Consider the following 7,682-nt stretch of genomic DNA (forward strand, 5'->3'; position numbering starts at 1 on the left):
TCCCCAACACACCTAATACACTTGTCAGATGTATAGGTGCACTAGTTCGGCGAAGAGATAGTGAAATACAGGTGGTATGAATATATATGAGCAGTAGTAACGGCACCAGAAAATAGCTTGATGCTACAACTGGCGTGTGATTGATGGTGGTAATATTGCAGGCAGTAGAGATGCAGTAAAACAGTAAACAAGCAGTGATGATTGCAGTATTTGGGAACAAGGCCTAGGGATTATACTTTCACTAGTGGACACTCTCAACATTGATCACATAACAGAACAGATAAATGCTATACTCTACACTCTCTTGTTGGATGATGAACACCACTAATTGTGTAGGATTACACGAACCCTCAATGCCGGAGTTAACAAGCTTCACAATATTTGATATTCATGTTTAAATAACCTTAGAGTGCAAGATAGATCATTGCAATTACACCAAGTAGTAACATAGCATGCACACTGTCACCATCACACTATGAAGGAGGCATAGATCACATCAATACTATCATACCAATAATTAACTTCATAATCCACAAGAGATTACAATCATAACCTACGCCAAGTACTACACGATGCACACACTGTCACCATTACACCGTGCAGGAGGAATAGAGTAATTTAATAACATCACTAGAGTAGCACATAGATGAATAGTGATACAAAACTCATATGAATCTCAATCATGTAGGGCAGCTCATGAGATCATTGTATTGAAGTACATAGGGAGAGAGATTAACCACATAGCTACCGGTACAACCCTTAGCCTCGATGGAGAACTACTCCCTCCTCATGGGAGACAGCAGCGGTGATGAAGATGGCGGTGGAGATGATGGAGAAGCCTTCCGGGGGCACTTCCCCGTCCCGGTGGCGTGTCGGAACAGAGACTCCTGTCCCCCAGATCTTGGCTTCGCGATGGCGGCGGCTCTGGAAGGTTTCTCGTACCGTGGTTTTTTCGTATCGAAGATTTAGGTCAGGGACCTTTAAATAGGAGAAGAGGCGGAGTCGGAGGGTCGACGAGGCGATGACACACTAGGGGGGCGCGACCAAGGCCTGGGCCGCGCCACCCTATCATCTGGGGCCCACAGGGCCCTCCTCAGGTGGCTCTCGGGTGTTCTGGAAGCTTCGTGGGATTTCTAAGATGTTGGGCGTTGATTTCGTCCAATTCCGAGAATATTTCCTTACTAGGATTTCTGAAACCAAAAACAGCAGAAAACAGGAACTGGCACTTCGGCATCTCGTCAATAGGTTAGTTCCGGAAAATGCATAAATATTACATAAAGTATGCATAAAACATGTAGATATCATCAATAATGTGGCATGGAACATAAGAAATTATCGATACGTCGGAGACGTATCATTAAGCGGCAGCGCAAGCACTAAAAACCTGTAGAGACACTCTACAACATTCGTCTAATCAGAGAAGGTCAGAGAGCGCATAAGGTAACAGATAAAATACTACACAAACATAACCCAGCCGATTACACATATCCCCTCCAACAATTGCGAAGAGGCGATGTAAAAGGCACTCAATGGTGGACAAGTTTTATTAGGTAACGGTTGTAGTAAGGCTATATTACTACGCAAGTTATTATCAGATTATTAGCAACAAGATAACGGTGTAAGTTGTTCTATGATCAAGGTATACAATTCCAAGTCGTCCATAACCGCAGACACGACTTATCGATAAGATGTACACCCTGCAGGGGTTGCCCAAATGTAACCATACGCATGCTCGAACCCACTTACTACAGGTGGAGTCTCACATCAATACCGTTCCCAATGCAAGAGAAAGTTTAATGGGAGCCACCCAACTAAGCTACCCGTGACGAAGTTCGGCCGTACTCCGATACGGACCCAGAGGTTTGCGACGGCTTCCAAGGCGGGCACTAACGACCGGCCAAGGATAAGGAGTCCCGCGTTATGAGTACAATACAGAATATAAACACCCGAAGGCAACAGGAAGTAAATCGTGCATATCGTGCATATGAGCAAATAAAACCAAGGTTGTGGCTCCCAATAAACAGACTCGAGGAAAGGTAGTGGGTGGTGGGGGTCCCACTCCCCCACGTACGGGTAGAGCGCTCAAACTCGGAACAGATAACAAGAACTTGGGTCCTAGGGGACATTAGCAAGTCAAAGTTCCGATGCCTCTGCTTACAATTTTAGTTGTTAACAAATAAGTAAAGCATGTGTATCTCCAACAACTGATATAGCATGTGATAACCTCCCAACAACCCAACATATCCCGATAAGATAACAACAACGGTAACGAGATAAAACAACACTAGCATGCACTACGACTCGCAAGGCAGACCCGATAACCAAACAATAGCTGTAGGTGGTTGGTGGAGTCAATATAGGCTACTTGAGGTAACAAGTGGAAGGGACACGTGACAAGAACGCAACTTAATGATAGCATGAGAGAGAAGACAAAAATAAAATAGGTGAGCGACTCCTGCAGGGACAAGAGTATAAGGGAAAATGCTTGTCTGTTAAAGCTCGCCGAGGAATATCCGGAGAACTTGTCGTATCTCACCACACCACTTCGCGATCCTATCCGGGAAGAAGCAAATGCTGGAACACACAACGTATGCAAGTCTTACCACTAAGGATAAATAAGATCTAGCATGATCAAGATGGTATGCATGACATGGCAACGATGATGCGATGCAACTTATCCAATTTAAGCGGAGTCGAAACCCCAGACAAACAATTAAGGTTGGATTTGCATTTCTACCGGAAAAATTAATTGTTGATTAGCATGGCATAACATGGCAAAGGTGAGCTACTTCAATATTAAACGGAGCGGGGAAAACCTAGTCGGTGTTCCGAAATACTCCGCATACATGTGAGGTGAAACATACACAAACTACACGTCATGACATGATGCGAGATGCAAACAGATGAATGGATGGCATATCCATATTCCTCATGTTTTTCTGATCATTTTTCATATATAAAACGTTTTATTTCGAGTTATATTTTGGAAGATATGAATTTTGCAAGTTTAAAATATTTTCTGTAAAAAAAAGGACGAGGAATAACCAGAGAGGGGTGATGGGCCAATCTGGCTTGGTTCTGCATCGGGAAGATCTGGGCCAGGACATGGCCTGCAAGCGGCGACAGATAGAAGCTGCACGCATAGGGTGGTGGGCTTCGTCGGAGGATCTGGGTCCAAGGCCCATCAAGCGCTGGATCTGATGCACAGGGAATAAAAAGATGGCTTAATTAGCCCGGCTCAAGATTTGAACCCACGATCTCATGTCTCGGACGCAAGGAGCTAACCAATGTGTTACGAGTTCGATCACGTCAATTGAAGGGCGCGGTGCAACTTGAACAAACTGTGTCGAGGACGAACTTGTGCAGCGATGACGGAGCTTGCAGATGAGCACGGATCTGGAGATTTTGGGTCAACCGGGACGAGCGAGTTGGTGTCGGGGATGCGCTGATACGCCTCCGACGTATCGATAATTTCTTGTGTTCCATGTCACATTATTGATGTTATCTACATGTTTTATGCACACTTTATGTCATATTCGTGCATTTTCTGGAACTAACCTATTAACAAGATGCCGAAGTGCCAGTTCCTGTTTTCTGCTGTTTTTGGTTTCAGAAATCCTAGTAACGAAATATTCTCGGAATCGGACGAAATCAACGCCCAAGTTCCTATTTTCACCGGAAGCATCCAGAACACCCGGGAAGGACCAGAGGGGGCACTTTGGGCCCCCAGACCATAGGCCGGCGCGGCCCAGGCCTGGCCGCGCCGCCCTATGGTGTCGTCGCCCCTTCGACCCTCTGCGCCGCCTCTTCGCCTATATAAAGCCCCTGGATCGAAAACCCTGAGACGTTCGACGAAATCCACAGAAACCTTCCAGAGCCGCCGCCATCGCGAGGCCAAGATCTGGGGGACAGGAGTCTCTGTTCCGGCACGCCGCCGGAACGGGGAAGTGCCCCCGGAAGGCTTCTCCATCGACACCGCTGCCATCTCCACCGCCATCTTCATCACCGCTGCTGCTCCCATGAGGAGGGAGTAGTTCTCCATCGAGGCTCGGGGCTGTACCGGTAGCTATGTGGTTCATCTCTCTCCCATGTACCTCAATACAATAATCTCATGAGCTGCTTTACATGATTGAGATTCATATGAGTTTTGTATCACAATTCATCTATGTGCTACTCTAGTAATGTTATTAAAGTATTCTATTCCTCCTGCATTGGTGTAAAGGTGACTAGTGTGTGCACCATGTGGTTCTTGTCATAGGCTATGATCATGATCTCTTGTGGATTGTGAAGTTAACTATTACTATGATGGTATTGATGTGATCTATTTGGTTATGTTGATCTATCTTACACTATAAGGTTACTAAAATATGAACATTAATTGTGGAGCTTGTTAACTCCGGCATTGAGGGTTCGTGTAATCCTACGCAATGTGTTCATCATCCAACAAGAGTGTAGAGTATGCATTTATCTATTCTGTTATGTGATCAATGTTGAGAGTGTCCACTAGTGAAAGTGTAATCCCTAGGCCTTGTTCCTAAATACTGCTATCGCTGCTTGTTTACTGTTTTACTGCGTTACTACTGCTGCAATACTACCACCATCAACTACACGCCAGCAAGCTATTTTCTGGCGCCGTTGCTACTGCTCATACTTATTTATACCACCTGTATTTCACTATCTCTTCGCCGAACTAGTGCACCTATTAGGTGTGTTGGGGACACAAGAGACTTCTTGCTTTGTGGTTGCAGGGTTGCATGAGAGGGATATCTTTGACCTCTTCCTCCCTGAGTTCGATAAACCTTGGGTGATCTACTTAAGGGAAAACTTGCTGCTGTTCTACAAACCTCTGCTCTTGGAGGCCCAACACTGTCTACAGGAAAAGGAGGGGGAAGTAGACATCAAGCTATTTTCTGGCGCCGTTGCCGGGGAGGAAAGGTAAAAAGGTACTCACACTCAGGATCTCGGCTACTAAGCTATTTCCCGGCGCTGTAAGTACTCAAAGCTATTTCCTTTAGATCCTGCAATTGCATCTTTTTGTTTCTTGTTTACACTAGTTTGGCATAATGGACAAGAATGAGCTTCTATTTCTGTTTCCTGATTTAAAACATGGATTGTTTGATGCGAAAATTAAAAAACCTATGGAATCTTATTTGCATACTGGTAGTAATATTAGTATGAACGCTTTGAACACCATTGTTGATAATAATATAGAAAGTTCTAAGCTTGGGGAAGCTGGTTTTCATGATCTTTTTAGTCCCCCAAGCATTGAGGAGAAAATTTTCTTTGATGATACTTTGCCTCCTATTTATGATGATTATAATGATAGTGGTCTTTTGGTGCCACCTACTATGGAGAGTAAATTTTGTTGTGATTATACTATGCCTCTTACACTTGATGAGAATAATAATGATAGCTACTTTGTTGAATTTGCTCCCACTAGTACTAATAAAATTGATTATGCTTATGTGGAGAGTAATAATTTTATGCATGAGACTCATGATAAGAATGCTTTATGTGATGGTTATATTGTTGAGTTTGCTCATGATGCTACTGAAAGTTATTATGAGAGAGGAAAATATGGTTGTAGAAATTTTCATGTTACTAAAACACCTCTCTATGTGCTGAAATTTTTGAAGCTACACTTGTTTTATCTTCCTATGCTTGCTACTTTGCTCTTCATGAACTTGTTTCTTTACAAGATTCCCTTTCATAGGAAGCATGTTAGACTTAAATGTGTTTTGAATTTGCCTTTTGATGCTCTCTTTTGCTTCAAATATTATTTCTTGCGAGTGCATCATTAAAACTGCTGAGCCCATCTTAATGGCTATAAAGAAAGAACTTCTTGGGAGATAACCCATGTGTTATTTTGCTACAGTATTTTGTTTTATATTTGTTTCTTGGAAGTTGTTTAATACTGTAGCAAACTCTCCTTATCTTAGTTTTGTGTTTTGTTGTGCCAAGTGAAGCCTCTAATCGAAGGTTGATACTAGATTTGGATTTCTGCGCAGAAACAGATTTCTATCTGTCACGAATCTGGGATTTGCTATCTGTAGAAAAATCAGAAAAATATGCCAATTTACGTGCGTGTTCCTCAGATATGTACGCAACTTTCATTAGTTTTGAGTTTTCTGATCTGAGCAACGGAAGTATTTATTAGAAATTCGTCTTTACGGACTGTTCTGTTTTGACAGATTCTGCCTTTTATTTCGCATTGCTTCTTTCGCTGTGTTGGGTGGATTTCTTTGTTCCATTACCTTCCAGTAGCTTTGAGAAATGTCCAGAAGTGTTAAGAATGATTGTGTCACCTCTGAACATGTGAGTTTTTGATTATGTACTAACCCCTCTAATGAAGTTTATGAGAAGTTTGGTGTGAAGGAAGTTTTCATGGGTCAAGAGAGGAGGATGATATACTATGATCAAGAAGAGTGAAAAGTCTAAGCTTGGGGATGCCCCGGTGGTTCACCCCTGCATATATCAAGAAGACTCAAGCGTCTAAGCTTGGGGATGCCCAAGGCATCCCCTTCTTCATCGACAACATTATCAGGTTCCTCCCCTGAAACTATATTTTTATTCCGTCACATCTTATGTGCTTTGCTTGGAGCGTCTGTATGCTTTTATTTTTGTTTATATTTGAATAAATTGGATTACATCATGCTTGTGTTGGAGAGAGACACGCTCTGCTGTTGCATATGAACACATGTGTTCTTAGCTCATAATATTCATGGCGAAGTTTTCTTCTTCGTTAAATTGTTATATGGTTGGAATTGGAAAATGATACATGTAGTAATTGCTATAAATGTCTTGGGTAATGTGATACTTGGCAATTGTTGTGCTCATATTTAAGCTCTTGCATCATATACTTTGCACCCATTAATGAAGAAATACATAGAGCATGCTAAAATTTGGTTTGCATATTTGGTTTCTCTAAGGTCTAGATAATTTCTAGTATTGAGTTTGAACAACAAGGAAGACGGTGTAGAGTCTTATAATGTTTACAATATGTCTTTTATGTGAGTTTTGCTGCACCGGTTCATCCTTGTGTTTGTTTCAAATAAGCCTTGCTAGCCTAAACCTTGTATCGAGAGGGAATACTTCTCATGCATCCAAAATACTTGAGCCAACCACTATGCCATTTGTGTCCACCATACCTACCTACTACATGGTATTTTCCGCCAATCCAAAGTAAATTGCTTGAGTGCTACCTTTAAAATTCCATCATTCACCTTTGCAATATATAGCTCATGGGACAAATAGCTTAAAAACTATTGTGGTATTGAATATGTAATTATGCACTTTATCTCTTATTAAGTTGCTTGTTGTGCGATAACCATGTTTACTGGGGACGCCATCAACTACTCTTTGTTGAATTTCATGTGAGTTGCTATGCATGTCCGTCTTGTCTGAAGTAAGAGAGATCTACCACCTTATGGTTAAGCATGCATATTGTTAGAGAAGAACATTGGGCCGCTAACTAAAGCCATGATCCATGGTGGAAGTTTCTGTTTTGGACAACAATCCTCAATCTCAAATGAGAAAATTATTAATTGTTGTTACATGCTTATGCATAAAAGAGGAGTCCATTATCTGTTGTCTATGTTGTCCCGGTATGGATGTCTAAGTTGAGAATAATCAATAGCGAGAAATCCAATGCGAGCTTTCTCCTTAGACCTTTGTACAGGCGG

The 7,682-nt window shown here is 42.2% G+C and overlaps 1 long non-coding RNA gene across 2 annotated transcripts; it reads right to left on the reverse strand.

Annotated features, from left to right (window-relative positions):
• Nucleotides 1-602: 602 nt before the first annotated feature.
• Nucleotides 603-3,440, reverse strand: LOC127321904 (uncharacterized). Of its 2 annotated transcripts, XR_007864399.2 has the most exons (3): nucleotides 3,286-3,440; nucleotides 3,046-3,197; nucleotides 603-2,574 (listed from the first exon to the last, which is right to left on the reverse strand). It is a non-coding gene; the product is annotated as an uncharacterized lncRNA (long non-coding RNA). The 2 variants fall into 2 exon arrangements; XR_007864398.2 differs by having other exon boundaries at nucleotides 603-3,197.
• Nucleotides 3,441-7,682: the final 4,242 nt, after the last annotated feature.

The sequence above is a fragment of the Lolium perenne genome, chromosome 2, assembly GCF_019359855.2.
Source record: "Lolium perenne isolate Kyuss_39 chromosome 2, Kyuss_2.0, whole genome shotgun sequence".
Taxonomy (NCBI): domain Eukaryota; kingdom Viridiplantae; phylum Streptophyta; class Magnoliopsida; order Poales; family Poaceae; genus Lolium; species Lolium perenne.